Source organism: Lactuca saligna, chromosome 4, assembly GCF_052625555.1.
Source record: "Lactuca saligna cultivar CGN05327 chromosome 4, ASM5262555v1, whole genome shotgun sequence".
Taxonomy (NCBI): domain Eukaryota; kingdom Viridiplantae; phylum Streptophyta; class Magnoliopsida; order Asterales; family Asteraceae; genus Lactuca; species Lactuca saligna.
This window is the reverse complement of record NC_136420.1, coordinates 143,228,734-143,246,168: the sequence shown is the minus strand read 5'-3', so window position 1 is coordinate 143,246,168 and position 17,435 is coordinate 143,228,734.

Below are 17,435 nucleotides of genomic sequence, written 5' to 3'. Positions count from 1 at the left end.
TCTAATGTTCTTGCAGCCTTGTTCGTTCGTCTTCTGAACTCATCTCTTGCAGCCATTGCTCTAAGCCTAGTCTGAATAGATCATATCTCCCCGTGAATCATCAAACATAACATCCATTCTAAGACCAACACCACTGCTTCCTTTTCTCATTTCTTTATTATACATGCAAATATTCAATATTCCAAGGTTTTATCCTAACTAGCATAATATAAAGCAACTATACTACAAAAGCTAGTTAGATACATACCTTTTGATGAAGCTTGGAGTCTTGAACTTTAAGAGCTTAGCCCCAATAGTGTGGAAGCCTCAAGTGGAATCACAAATTGTAACGTACACGTTTTGAAATCGTGTTCTATAATGAATAATATTGTGAAATATTATGTGAATTTGAATGTTGAGTTCTAACAGATGGTTTTTACTAGAAATAAAGTAAAACTATGTTTAGAATCACCTTGAAAATATTGGAAGTCTTATGAGATTCCAATCAAATATCAAATGGTAAAATTTAACGAAAATATAACTTTTAGAATAAGTAAAATTTTATTATAGAAAATTGTAGATAATCTCGTTAGAAACTTGTAGGTGAAAACCTCATCAAAATCCGAGTTATAACGAAGAAGTTATGACCAATCAAAGATTTGCGACAAAACCGGCACGGCACCGAATGACGTAAAAAGTGAGTTTTTGATAAACTACTTTTTAGCCTTATTGATCTAAATAAAAGTCGTAGTATTCGTTAAACCGTGAAGTTAGATAAAAAGAACGCCAAAATCTGATTTCGTATGAGGAAGTTATGATTTCTCTAAGTTTCAGAATAACAGTAGACAGCTAAAAACTCGAATTTTAGATTGAGTGATTTTTTAGCCAACACAACCAAAACAAGAATCGAAGGTCTCGTCACTTGTATTACAACGGTAAAAAGTATGACGAAAACGGGTGTCGGATGAAGAAGTTATGAATTTTTAACGAATTTTCCTGTCCCGGTATGTTAAAAATAACAACATTAAAAATAAAGTCAGTTTTAGCCGACAAAGTCTAAACGAAAGTTGTAGAATATATTCCCGCCTACGCGTGCATATAAAGAATGTAAAAAATGGATCCCGTATGTGAAAGTTATGGATTCTAGAAGTTCAGGGCTCAATTTCCAAGGAATCTCGCATGGGTGATTCGGAATTAGCCACGTCCCTCGCACGAAGTAAACACATCCCTCACATGAACAATAGCAGCCTCGTCTGATCCGACACGTGCTACCTTCTGATAGGACAGAGCTATGGACTAGTGACCATCCGACGTGCCTTTTGGTGTCCGAGGCGACGTCTGAGACGTCTCCTAAGACGCCTCACATAGACGTGTGTCCTTCGCTGCTGCTGCCATCGAAATGTTCGCTGCTGACTCCTCCTCTCGGCCGACCTTCGGATCTTCCTTATAAATAGAGGGCTTGCGAGCCTTCTCGGATATATTTGGAAATTTGCCATCTTTTACCCCTTTTTCCACATTTTCTTCATCTTAACATTCCCCGAAGACCTGATATCGATTATAACCCCTGGAATACGCCACGAAGTGCTCCAGAAGCCCAAAAAATTTATCTTTTTGGTTTTAAATCCCTACCTTCACAGATCCAGGTTTTCAATTAAGCTCCAGGTTTTCAACATAGAAAGTCATATTTAAAGCCGAAGTGCTGCCCAAATTACTATTTTGACCCCCGGTTAATTCATGGTGAGTTCAATATATAAGAACAATTGTATGTTATGTATTAGATGTGCTATGTGCTTTTCAGTGTTATTATTCCGGGTTATTTTCCCATGTTATTTTATTCGCTATTTTTATAGCAAGAGTAATACCTTCGACCATGTGATCAGTGAAAGGACTTAGATTCACATTGGTACTAGTACGTAGTCTCTGTCCATGTAGAGCATGTCTCCGTAAGAGAATGACTTATATTCTATGGCATTGGTAAATGGTTAGACAGGGCTATAAGCCTGAAATCTACCAAGATGTTAATAAGAAATCTTATGTCTTCTGTGCCATTTGGGACGAAGCCTTATTGATGTATATCAACTATGGAAATTGTTATGTCTCATTGATTGTTTATCTTTGAATCAAGTCATTGAATGATATGGAAAGCTTAACACATGATTCACATATGCCTTTTTTTTGTTCCTTGTTTCTCTTTGCTTCTGCCATATTGAAGTATATATATATATATATATATATATATATATATATATATATATATATATATATATGACATAACGTTATATTGTATCTATTATTGAACTCACTAAGCGTCACCGCTTAGCATATCGATGTTTAACAATTGAAGGAGATAAGTAATCAGTATGATCGTATACTGTTCGAAGATTTAGAATAGTTTGTAATAGTACTTTTGTACTTCAGTTTAGGTTTGTATAAATTACAATATCCTGGGTAGTTATGTAATATATAACACTTTGTAATAGTCGGTTTGTATCCAGTAGTTTGTAACCTCTTTATCAATGTAAAATATTGCTTTTATGAATATGCAAGTAGCATGTTTTGGAGTAATAATATTGTGAAGTATGAAAGTTTGGGTCTTTCAGAAATACGAAAGTTGGGGTCTTTCACAAATCACCAAAAACACCTTGGAAACTTGAGAGAATAGTAAGCACACAAGAAATGACCCACTATTGTTTTCTCACACACTAGTCTCATTTCATGTGCCAAGGACCCCTTTATATAGTGTGGTGGATTAGGATTACATTCATGTAAACCCTAATACCCATGACCTTTCATTTCCATAAGATCCATGGGTTAAAGCTCCATGGACTATCCATGGACTTTCCATGCAAGCCTAGCCCATTCCAAATAAGCATTAGCCCACAATATATAAATATAAGAGCTCATATTAATTAGTTCCTTTTGATCACCAAATTAATTCTAAATTAATTCTTGATCAATACTAATTAAAAAATATGATTTCATATTAATATATTAGAACTTATAATATATTAATATAAATCATAAACATACTATTCTCAAAAGACTATCCATATAAATTGTTCCGGTGAAGTGCAACACAAATGGACCATGCTACTCTCAAGTCGAGTACATACCAATAATAGTTATGGGCTTAGATATCTAATCCAACCAATAAAAAAAATGTTACCTTAGGGCGTACAAGTAGAAAACTGGTAATGTCATGTCACTGTGAAGCTATCATGCTTGAAAGAGATACAAAGTGCTAGCCAATAATACTGAGTGATAAAGAACATCATTATCGCTTGGAGCATTAAGTTTCTGGATCACCAAAGTCAAATTTCAGTTCCAAAATGTAGTGAGAAAATAAAAGGTGAAGAGGGTAGAGTTAACCTACTTAAAGTTGCTAACAAAAAGAATGATGAAAAATATCAAACCAAGAACACATTTTGATGAGCTCAAATCTTCAAACAGAACCTACAGTAGTAAAAATTAGTTGCTGGAATATACAAGATAAAGAAAATTGAACAAGAAATAAAGGAAGGGAAGGGGCTATCTCTTTTCTAACTGAATGGATCACAAAGTTAATATATGGTTATTCCTTTTTTCCTATCACTATTTTTTTGATCAAAACAGTTTAGAAACCAAACAGCACAGGACTTGAATGCTTACTTTTGCTTGTAGTAATCATCATATGAAGGATACTTAAGAGGACCAAGATAGCCTTCTTTCCTAGGAAAAGAATTTGTTGTTTTCATATCATATCTTATAGAATCAACATAAAACCTTTTTCCAGAATGAGCAGCAATTACAATTCTTCCAACAATATCTTGTGCATTGGTACAAGAATCAACCATCATCAGTTTACCTTCTGTAAAATCCCAATCCCCATTAATATTATTATTATATGATCACATCACAAGAGGAACCAATCCAAATGCTGTCACAATATCAAACTGTGCACAACTCACCAGAAAACTGAAAAAGCAAGCAAGACATGGAAGTATGCTCATAATGAAAGATTTGTCACAATGTAGAAATGAATAAGATGAAAAATTCTAATTGATGTACGTCATGTAATGATCACATAGCTAGACACTGTTATACAACAAACCAAACAAAACGCAAATCAACAATAAATATTCATTATCAAAAACAAAAACAAAAAAAATACAAAAATACCCTTTAGGTTAACAGGGGAGGACGTCATTCCTAAAACAGATGGAAAAGAAGAGAACAATCTTTGAACCTGATTTAGGGAATAAAATAATCTTTAAAGCTTGAATGGTTAAATCATTATTAAAATAGAAGCCTTTTAAGATTATTTAAGGAATACAAGAATCTTTAAAGATCTCATGCTGTATCAAAATTGACGAGTATGCATAGAGCCCCAAAATAAAATACGAAAATGATAAAGTAAGAGAAAGAAATCTAGGGCACATACATGGAGAAGAAGAGAACAATCTTTGAACTGGATGCCTTCTCTATTTTTGTTTTTTGCTTTCTGATGCTTCCAATGTTACCTTGAACCTCGAGTTTTTGATTCAAAATCTGACTTGCAACCTCCGATTTATGATCTTCAACCTCTAATTCGAGTCCTATAGTTTCGAAAACTCAGAAAATTAACCTTGCTACCTCCTATTTCTAACGAAAGGGGAGTCTCAAATCTGAGAGAAAAATGAGGACTAGGTTTTTGGTGGAGGTGATGGATCGGGGAATTGAGGAGGCTGCGGATGAAGAAGAAGGTGTTGGATTAGGTGTCTAAGCCCATAACTGTTTTGGTATGTACTTGACCCGATTATGAGCATGGTCCTTTTGGGTTTCCTTCACTATAGCAACTGATAGGATGAATTAAGGAGAAAGATGATTAATTATGATTTATTAATATATTATAAGAATAATATGTTAAAGGATAAATAATATTGTTTAATTAATATTAGTCAAGAATTGATTAAGAATTAGTTTTGTTACTAAAAAAAGATTAATTAAATAAAGGGGACTGATATTGTAATTATAAAATAGTTGCATAAATGGGCTAATGGACTCCATAGAAGTTGGAGTGGACGAAATCTATGGGGAAACCCATAAGAATTCATCCAAGGCTTCTAAGGAGGGAGTGTATGAGCTGCTTAGAGCTTAAGTAGTCAAATTAAGGTTTCCTTGTTTGATAACCCTAATAGCCTAACTATATAAGAAACCCCTAAGGCCCCAAAAACGTGTAGAAGTTAACCCTAAGGGTTCTTGGACGTTTTTGTGCCTCCTCATCCCTCTCCTAAGTCATCTTGTTGCTCATGGTGTTTGTGATTCCGTTAGAGGTGCAACATTTGAGATACTAAACTTTCAAGAGTCAAGATTAAGAGGAATTGAGATTGTTATTGTTGCATAACAATCAAGGTAAGATTGAAGCCCTAATTCATATGTTAATTTGATTATTATATCCTAGATCTGGGGTTTATGAACTTTGGATGATTATTGCATGTTCATTAGACAAACTAGATCCAAAGCTTTAGGGTTTCCATGCACACCATAGGATTGATGTTTTACTTAAAACTCATCAGTGGTATAAGAGCATAAGTTGTTTATTTGATGTATTTGATGCTTGTATGATCATTCTTTGCTTGAAAATCGAATTTTTTGTCCTCCGCCTGACTGACTTGGCGAGTCAGTGGATGCACTTGGCGATTCTAGTCCCTCACTCGGCGAGTCCAGGGGTTAGACAGAGGAAATTTTAGGATTTTTACTGATTTGGCTGTGGGATAATTACCATAAACGTTTTTTATTGATAAAATCTGATTTTTATTGATATTATCTGATTATCCTTACCAAAATAGAAGATAATAGAAGATAATTGTCATTTAATTGAATAATTATTTCCTTATATGATAAAATTTGATTATTTGAATTATTTGATGAATTATCTTTCAAGTAATTAAATTAGGTCAAATTTAGATAATCACTAATTATTTGATTAATTTAATTATTTGTAATTTGATCTAAATAGTTTTGAAAAGTTTCAAAAGTTACCCTCAAGTTTTGGAATTTAAATTTTGATTAAAAAGTTTAATTTTGAAATATTAAATTCTAAAACCCTAAGTTTTGAAAAGTTCAAATTACACCCTTATCGTTTTATTAAACTAATTAAGTGTATAATTAAAAGAGATTCAATAAATCCATAATGATATGGTTTACATTTAATTAAATTAAAAGTGTAATTTATTAAATTAGACCACCTACTATTTTAAAAGTGTAAAATACACCCTTATACTATATAAAATTAAAAAATCTAATATTATATATGTATGAGTAAAAAGTCAGTCTTACCGTTAGTAAGTCTCATTTACGAAGCTGGTCTATAAGGGGTTTTTAAGAAAATTGCCTATAAATTGACGATTGAATGGGTATCCACTCTCACCCACCGCACTATTGACTAGTGGAGGGTCGTTAGCTGAACGGGTAGGATAGGATGCAACCTTCCACTATAAGTATAATGAAATCCGATTTATAGAACCAATGACACCATGAAGATTGAGTGAAATCGAGTGAGAATCTTTTTTAGATATTTTCAAACAAATTTCAACATAAAAAGAGATTATAATCAGATTTGTAAGCTAGAAACTAGTTCCAAACCACAAATAGAATGATTTGAACTAAGAATTTTGGATCAAATTGCAATCAAAATTAGCAAAATGTGAAATCGATCAAATAATGCAAAGTAAAAATCTAAAGAACACGATGAACTTTGAACAATTTTAGCTCTGAAAACAGGTTACAAAACCTCCTGATCTGATACCATTTGATAGGATTTTAAGAACGATAAATTCTTGAATGAAAACACCACGTGAAGATTTGATTGATTGAAATGAACTCAAGAAGGTAAATAAGATCTATTTTGCATTAATGGATAGGAATAACATTTTGTTACAATGAAATGTGCAGAACTATTCTATTGGAAAACTATGCGTTCTACAAACTAGTGCCCCTATATATAGGTTTCAGAGGAACACTAGAAAGGAATCCTAAGTCAACAGTTCATAATTGAAAACCTAAGATTAAATACATTCTGAAATCGGAATAACAACAATACATTTCTGAATTATGAAAAGACAATAATCATTACAACCAAAATGCAAATAGTGCATACAACTAGACCCAACATTATTTCCGAATCCTAATAGTTCCTCTAGAATCTAATGAACAACAATGATTCCATAGGATTAACTTGCGAATTTGTAGCACCGTGGTAGAATCATTACCAATGATACGCAATATGCCTAAGTGCGAAAAGACAGTGCAAGCGTTGTTATGTCGTAACCTACTAGTAGTATAGCTGACAGCCCTGCTTATGCCTACTTTCTTCTTTCTTTTGAGAGAGATTCACAATGCTCTAAACAGCTGAGCTAGTTAAGCCATTTTGCTAAAATATGTTTTATTCATCGAATCACACCCTACCTTATGAAATGGAAGATACATGATCGGTTGCCGAACTTTTTCTCTATATAGCATATTCCTATATTCATTGAAAATGTTAACCTTTTATCGATCGATAGAAGGGCCCTAAAAATAGGTTAAATAAAGCATTTGAACCAAAAGAAATGGACATATCCCTAGGGGCACCTTCGATCGATACTGCCTTAAGTGGGAAGGCCAGGTAGAGACCCAACAAACATACAAACTTACTTTCCCAAAGGCAAGATTTCACTACTGCTCCTGATAATGGAAAATGCTATAAAGTTTACTTCTTTATCTTCTTGAAGGTGGTTGGGCCTTAACTAACACAACAATGAAACCTATCCAACTTTCACCCCTTCTGCTCAAAGGGAGAAAGGACTATCAATATGTGATCAAACGAAACTATACTTTAAGAATGAGATAAATGAAAATTGAGATATGTGTGATAGGAGGACATGATTAAACAGATAAACAAAAGTGCGGGGAGGCAATACTAGTTATCATTTCAGAGAAATATTCGACTCGTAGTCGCTTAGCTCTTTGCGCTTCCCACATGCATTTTTATATGCGATCAAGATACTTAGTTCGCTATCATTCTAAAACCATTGAACCATACTAGCTTTATTCTTTAAGAAATGGATTTTCCATCATTTGATGGAAAGTCAACCCATCTAGTCCAATTATTTAGTAAATCTCTAGGGAACCAAACGATACCTAAGTTACCGTAAAAAAAATGTTTTTAAATAACAAATATTTTAATTAGAAAACACAACAAATAAATGAAAAGGCATAATTAAAATCATTAAACTAAATCTACAAGGTAAACTCTCCCGATCTATTATATTTTCGGAAAAAAGAAATTCAGATATCAAAGAGCATTATTATTTATGTACGGTATATTGTTTCAGAGAGAGATGCAGGGTTTGGTGTGGTTTCAGGGTTCCGACCAGCCAACATTAACGCGCGGTTGTTCATCTCTGTGAAGTCGGCGGCATTATTTAGGGTACCATCTCACATTATCACTTATTATCTGTCACAATCCCACTTGCTTTTTGAAAGCGCGTGAGGCAACACGCCCCAGTTTTATGAAGGGGCAATATGGTAAATAGAGAGGGTTTGGTGATGAAACACTATGCACATATTCGTAATTTCAGCGGAGAAGCACTAGTCGTAGGTGTGGAATATGAATATATATGGCATTACGTCTCTTCCGATAGGGACCATACTAATACCTCCATACCCACTTTTTGACCCCATTATAAACTTCATTTTCTGATAAATATTTACTATGCACTTATTATCATAACTATAACAATTTATTTTGCGATCATGAATAATTGTGGAGCCAATTATAACAGATGTTACATCATTTAACATATTTATACAAGGTAAACTTTTCTTGATTGGAATGGGATAATGACTTAGGAGGGTAATAACGTTTCATGTTTGTTCATTTTAGGTTCTTAACGTATTTTTTGTGCATATTACACCATTAAGGTTATTATAACCGTTTACAAATAGTCCTTTTAACAGGAAGAAACCGGTAAAAGGATTATTTATAAACGGTTATAACAACCTTAATGGTGTAATACACACAAAAAATACGTTGGGGACCTAATATGCACAAACGGGAAACGTTATTACCTTCCTAAGTCATTATCCCATGAAACTATAAACCCCTATAGTAAATTTTTACTTTTTAAATAAGAAACTGGTATGTCTTGAGGTTGGTAGTTTGGATGTTTTTAACATCGGCCTTCTTTGTAAATGGAAGTGGCGGTTTCTTAATGACAATGGCGCTCTTCGGGTTAAAATTATCAAATTTTGTCATAGGGAAGGTGGTGGTTTTTCGGAAGATTCAAGAATAGGAATTGGAGTGGGTGTTTGGCAAAAGATTGTAGGATCCATTAATCACCTCCATGAGAATGATTGTATTCCTTGTAATTACATTTACAGAGTGAGACTCGAACGAGGTTCTAGAAGGATGTTTGGTGCTTGGATATTCCTCTTAGGGAGCGGTTCGGGAGGCTCTTTGCTTTGGCCTTTAATCAAGATGCTCGAGTAAGTGAATAATGGGATCCGGAGGGATGTAATTTTCATTGGCGTCGGGGGATTAGAGGAGGGGCCAATGAAAATTACATCCCTTCGGATCCTATTATTCACTTACTCAAGCATCTTGATTAAAGGCTAAAGCAAAGAGCCTCCCGAATCGCTCCCAAAGAGGAATATTCAAGCACCAAACATCCTTCTACAAGATAATTAATTTGGGTCGATTCAGCCCCTCCTCTAATCCCCCGACGCCAATGAAAATTACATCCCTTTGGCTCCCATTATTCACTTACTCGAGCATCTTGATTAAAGGCCAAAGCAAAGAGCCTTCCGAACCGCTCCCTAAGAGGAATATCCAAGCACCAAACATCCTTCTACAACCTCGTTTGAGTCTCACCCCCCACCACTCTATACATGTAATTAGAAGGAATACAACCATTCTTATGGAGGTGATTAATGGATCCTATAATCTTTTGCCAAACACCCCCTCCAATTCCTATTCTCGAATCTTCCGAAAAACCACCACCTTCCCCATGACAAAATTTGACAATTTTAACCCGAAGAGCTTCATTGTCATTAAGAAACCGCCACTTCCATTTATAAAGAAGACCGATGTTAAAAACATCCAAACTACCAACCCCAAGACCTATAAGTTTCTTATTTAAAAAGTAAAAATTTCTTATAGTGGTTTATAGTTTCATGGGATAATGACTTAGGAGGGTAATAATGTTTCCCGTTTGTCCATATTAGGTCCCCAACGTATTTTTTGTGTATATTTCACCATTAAGGTTGTTATAACCGTTTATAAATAATCCTTTTACCGGCTTCTTCCTGTTAAAAGGACTATTTGTAAACGGCTATAATAACCTTAATGGTGTAATACACACAAGAAATACGTTAGGGACCTAAAATGGACAAACAAGAAACGTTATTACCCTCCTAAAGTCATTATCCCGATTGGAATATATAAGGTATTCGGTGGCATTTTTCTTTGAAGTTGAAAGTTGAAGTCCTACAGGGAACATACGTGGATTTTAAAAGTAAAATATATATTTGTCATTTAAAAAAAATGAATATGTGTCGTAATTATTTTATTTTATGGGATTAGTTATTAACATATGATGAACACTATGCCTAAACAAAATGAAAATGACTTTAGTTTTTGTAAAATTCTTGATGACTTTAAAATAAATAATGACAAGCACAAAAATCTTGTTCTTATGGCTTAAGATTTGCCATGAAATAGATTAACAATGTTCATATGTCTCAAAACTGTTAGATATTTCACATAGGTTGCATTCTAAAATGTGAAATTGGCAAAAACCATTGTATATAGCCATATAGGTAGGTTTGAACTTCACATTTTAGAGGTTTTGTGTGAAAATCAAAGCATTATACAGGTCTTATGCTAAAATCAATGTAAGGCATTTCTTGTAAAATATTATTTAGTAAATTTGTCGCCATTAAATTTAAAACTTAAAGTTGCTAACAAACATTTTATAAATTCACTACAATAACATAATGTCTTCATTCACTAGATGTTTCAGTTTATAGGATAATGGATGTTTGCTAGAATACATTTTTTGTGATCACCATTACCATTCAAGGTGGTTATGTCTTCATCTACATGAGGCTTATATTCTTGCACTTTTAGTTCAACTTCTTTTTTAATTTCTTCCATAACATCATAAACTTCTTCTCTAAGTTCTTATATATCATCATAAACTTCTTCTATATGTTCCTCAAACAACTTTATGAAATTCATCCATATTTTCTGGCACATGTGATTCAACTTTTTCTTCTCTATGTTTTTCCACAACCGATTCTTCATTACGATGATATTTCAATATTTGTTTGACGATAAATGAATGCATAAATTCTATTTTTCGTTTAGAACAACCTGATTTAAAATTTCTACTTGGAGGCATCTTTTTGTAAATAAACTCAATGTTAATAACTTAACAATATATATTTTTAATATTTATTAAAATTTTTATTTAAAACAGTTAAGGCATCAAACAAATTTTGGCTTGTTTTATAATATTTCTTAATATGGGATTATATATTAATACTAGAAACCAAAAACGAAAAACTTATTGTGCCCTCTCCCTCGTCCCACCCCCAAGATATTCCAATGCTTTACTCTCCCTCATCCCGCCTCAAAATCTTCCAATGCTCTACTTTGATTCCTTTATATCAAACATTGAAAAGCTAAAACAATAAAACATATTGATAGACTAATAAACATAATTCATAAGACATAATGCTATATAAAAGGACAAACCAAGATAATTGGTTTTGATATTCATTATCTTCATTATGAATTAACTAGTGAATCATTCAAGACGACAATTTTTGGTGAGAGAGACGAACAACACCGAAGATGGACACTGTCATTAAGATTGTTAAGGTTTGATATTTTTGGTAAGTCATATATATATATATGTCACACCCCGAAAACCGAAGGCGGAAAACATTCCTAGGGTTGACTACCGTGTTGAGTATCAAATCCAATGTACATAGTAAGTAAAGCAAAACAAGCATTACATTACATAATAACAATTTTACAGTTGTTTCAAAAGTAAAGTTTGTACAGTTGTGATGCATAGTATATATAGACAAAATGAAACAGGTCTTCATGTACACCGTCTTCATGCAAAATGATCTTCGGGTACCTGTTCTAACGCTGACCTGAGAACACAAGCGGTTTGAAAATCAGCATAAAGCTGGTGAGTTCATAAGCGGTTTTGTTTTACGGAAATGTATCGATTTCCTTTTTGTTTCTGAAATGTTATGTACACCAAGAAAATCCCGTATTTTCTTAATAGTTGGTTATTGTTTCACAAATGTAAAATATAGTAAGTTTGTACACTGAAAACATGTTTACTCATGTGAAAATGTATAGTTGGTTATCTGACTGGTTAAACTGTTCTGTTTACTTATCATGTGTTACCAGGAAAGTCCCATACTTTCCTTATTGTATGTTACAAATTGTGAAAGATGTAATGTTATCCATTCTGTGACTCTTTCTAGTCATGTAAGTGTTACCCAGGAAAGCCCCATGCTTTCCTGCATGTATGTATCTTATGTAAACGATGTGAAAGATGTAAAAGATGTAATCGTGATTAGATTCCATGTTTTCCCCAGGAAGGTCCCGTACCTTCCTGCATGTTAGTTACAGTAAGTAAAAGATGTAAAAGATGTAAACGATGTATAAAGTAATCCATTATTACTGTAAGTAAATCTCTGTTATCCTAATTGCAAGTTCCATAACCATACAATAGACTGAAACCTGTGGCAATAAGTAGTCCACATGTGGCAATAAGTCGTCCACATACTTATGACTTTCGTCACCCTTGAACCATTGCGGTTCGGCTGTAGCTAGCAACCAGGTGTGGGGTAGTCAGCCCCGTATAGATCTATACACTCAAGTCACGCTCTCTAAATACCAGAGATTCTGGTTATGGGTGTAGTCCTCCACTCGCGTAATCCAGGTGGAGTGTTCTCTGAGGACGTGTCTCCAATCGTACCGGAATAACAAATTTACTAGTAATAATATGAAAGTCCTCCACTCGCGTACGTGTGTGGAGTGTTACCGAGGACAAAACAGTGTACAGGTATTATATTCAAATGTTTTAATGTCATGCTTTTAACTGATAATATGTGGAAAACCATTTGTGAAATACATGTAAAACATATTAGTTTAAAGACTTATTTCACAAACATATGTTACGTGATCTGCATGTTCGATCTGTTATCAGGTGTAGTTATCAGTTATAAAAGCATAAGAATATGAAACACACATTTGAAAACATGTTATGAGTACAAGAATTCCCTTGTACTTTGCTTGTGTTCCCCCCCCCCCCTGAAAACAGTGAAAACAGTGAAAAAGGGTAGGGGTATGAACTCACCGGACTCGGAAACGTGTCGGTTTTGAATGCTATACGTCGGTTCGGGGTTTGATTACTCGCGATGACCCTATGTAAAATGATATGATGTCCATATATATACAATTAGAGATACATTCACTAATCATATGGAACATTATACTCCAATGAGGTTAAACACTTCAAAACGAGCGTTTGGAGTGACCCGGGTGACATCTTTGGATTTGTAATGACACAAGGGACTTGGGACTTGAGTTTACTCCCCATAAGTAAAAATTTTAAAGAGTTTACAACATTGGAACACCCACATACATGAGTTTACGGCCGTAAACTCATGTGGGTGGGGTTTTGGTGTTTTAAGGGCTCAAATGGACTTAGGGATTGCTAGAAATAATTATCTAAACACCTTGGAACACTTGGAATAGATTTAAAACATTTAAAACATGAGTTTACGGCCACACTCATAGAGTTTACGGCTGTAAACTCACAATGGCTAAGAAAATTTGATTTAAGCTACTTAGGGCAATCACATGTGATTCAAACTAATTTTCTAAGCATTGCTATGAATTTAGAACATCAATTAAGACCTTTGTTGGAGTTTACGGCCTAGAGGTATGTTCTAAGGCCATAAACTCTCTTTTATCATTGAAAAAGATAGTTTTTGGTGTTTAAAACAATCACATGTGATTCTAGAAATTTGTACAAGCCATTTGGGTGTGTTTGATGCATCTTAAACATTGTTTTATGAGTTTACGGCCAAGGGTATGTTCCTAGGCCGTAAACTCTCATAAATTATACTTTTGTTGTGTTTCAATCCTTTAAACCATTTTTAGATGCATCTAGATTTTACCACAAAGCCATAGATTGAGTTTGGAAGCATTTGAACATGTTTAAAGGCCTTAAATCACCCTTTTAGAGGAGTTTACGGCCCAAGAGTATGTCTTGGCCGTAAACTCTTCTTTATTACTCAAAAATCAAGTTTAAAGTGTTCCAAGTCTAGATTAGCAAGTCCATGGTTCATGTCTAAGTCCCAACTAGGTTTTGGAAGGGTTAATTGGCTTAAATACCTCTTGTATATGAGTTTATGGCCCAAGAATGTTCCTTGGCCGTAAACTCACTTTTGTCCCTCTAAATCCATGTTCTACATGTTATAAGTTCTTCCCTTTAAGCCCTTAAGTCATATCTAGTGTCCAACTATGCAAAGGAAGGGTTTTAGGGCTTAAAAACCCTTGAAATATGAGTTTACGGCCCATGAATGTTCTATGGCCGTAAACTCATGAATGTTTGGCCTAATTCATGTCTTAAACTCGAAATTGAATGTCAAATATGTTATAGATTAAGGCTAGGAAGGTACCTTAGAGATTAGAAGTCTTAATTTTGAGTTTTGATCCCTTAAACTTGGATTAGGAGAGAGGTGGAAATGTTTAGTGATAATTTGGCCAAAGGCTTCAAATGAAGTCCTAAACACGTTTATATAGTGTTTAGGTTTTGGACACGGTGGAATTCTACCCGATACCGGCGTTAGACGGGGTTTTTGGTCGTACCCGATTGAGTTACCGTAACCCGATACGGTAAATTTTAGAATTATTCCGATCACTAAAGTTGAGTGTTAAAATGATTTCTAAATGTATTAAGACACCCATTAAGTCATTTTAAATGTATACTAATTAATGACTTAATTAAACGGAGAAATCGGAAATCGGAAATCGGAACGACGATCGGTTGCGCGAGTTGATTTATGAAAAAGTTACATTGAAATGAAGCGGAAATTTCGGGTTGTTACAATATATATATATATATATATATATATATATATATATATATATATATATATATATATATATATATATATATTTCCTTAAATTTTTGATAAATTATAGAATTTATGTAATATTTTAATTATTGTTGATTTAAAAAAAAATAAAATAAAATTAGTTCAAGATTGCAAGAAAGTGTCACATTATTTATATAGCTAAATGACATTGCTAGTTTTATTTAATAGTAACACATAAAAATGTATTTAATGAAAATACCAACACCACAACTATATATTTGTCCTTAATTTGGAGGCTGTTTACAATTGGAACCCGTATCACCGCACCACTCGCACATCTCTAAGGCCTGCCACTACACATAAGTTGCATTCCAAAATGTGAATTTGGCAAAGACGGTCATTCTTATTTGGGACGAACTTTTAGCCATGTTGTTAGTTTTCCTTTTTTTTTAAAAATTTAGTAAAGTTTTAATATTTTGGTCTAATTTATAGAAAAGTGTCAAACTAATTTTATTTACACAAAAGCAGATAATACCAATTAACATATTCAATTCAACAATATCTATCGATAAACCATTTTTACCCGGTTATCTTCGTAAAAATCTCATCATTTGACTTAATTTATAAAAAAGTCCTAATATTTTTTACTTCAACTCTTTTATTCTTTCACTAAAAATCTGAAAATTTATTGGTTTTGACATTTTTTATGGTTCTAACAATTTATTACACTTTCAAGACTATTTTCTATTGACGTAAACGAAGGATATTACCACCTTTGTCAAACTAGGTCGAAAGCAAGTCTATCATTCTATTATTTGGCATAATATAAAATCATAATGTTTTGTATTTGCATGACATCTAAAACGTAACTTCATTTTAAACATTCATGTGTCAAACAAAAAATGATCATATAAGTGAATTTCAAGAATATCGAACACCATGTTTCTAACGGTCGTGGTGTTTTTAAGCTCTGAAATTTAACTTTATTACATGTGAAATGATTTTTACCCTATAATTAGTTAGATTATAATAATGTATTCAATACATAAGTTGATTGGATAATGTTAACCACCGCTTTTAGATAGATTATAATAAAGTGTTCAAGATATAATTTGAATTTCTTATAACATTTCTAACATAAATTTGTATGATAGATAGATTATATATAGTGTGATGAGTTCATAATGATACTAATCGACATTGTTTTGTGGCGGATAAGTGGTAATATAGTACTTTGATATTTAGTTATGTTAGAGTTTAATGAGGTTTATTTCTATTCATAAATTAAATTAAGAAATATTTAGATTTTTTTTATAAAAAAAGTAAAAAGGCTAAAATAAAAAAAATATATATAAGGATCATTAATTGGGTCAAGAAAATTTTTAGAGAGATAACTTGATTAAAAATTATTTATCGTTAAAAGTTTGTTGAATTGATATAAATAAAATTAAGTTTGTGACTTTTTTTTATATATAGGTTAGAATAAAATATTAAAAAATTATTGAAAATAATTCTTTTATCGAAAATAAATGTTACAAATATTTATCAAACATAATCAAAATTTAAATAATACTCTCTTTAAACTATTTTTCAAAATTTGTACAAATATATCAAATTCGTAAATATAAGTTCCTCCATGTTAGATGGAGTGGGTGGGGGAATGAGTGTGGAAGACTTTCCTTCTTACCTGAAGAGCGCATCTTTATTGAGAAAAAAGTGGTGAGAAAAAAAGATGAGGGAGCCAGTTACCGCATTTTCTTTCCATTTTCTATTGGCTGATTTTTTTCTTTTTTATTATTTATTAAATTATACCTACTAAAAATTTATAAAAATATATCAAAGTTTATTTTTTTTTAACTCCTTGTAAAATGAGTATAATATTTGTATTTAATATATATATATATATATATATATATATATATATATATATATATATATATATATATATATATATATATATTAAAAAGTGAATGAAGCTTCCCATCCATTCATTGGGTTTAGGTAAGGGAAATGAAAGTGATCGAAAAGATGTTGTAACCCACAAAAAATGAGAGAAGTTTTTCACCACGGTCTTATCACAATTTTGTAGAATTAAAAAGCTAAACTTTAGCTTTCGCATTAAAACTTTTTTCGACAATAACTAATCATCTTAATAAAGTGTTGCTATAAAAGTTATGCATTTTTATATATTTGTTTATCGAAATTCTTTGTTAATTTCGTAAATGAAAGTTCCTCGATATCACCATAAGTTCACAGAAGAAACTTTTACTTTCGGATTATGGTTTTTTAGACATGATCCGGTCTGTAATATTAATGTAAAA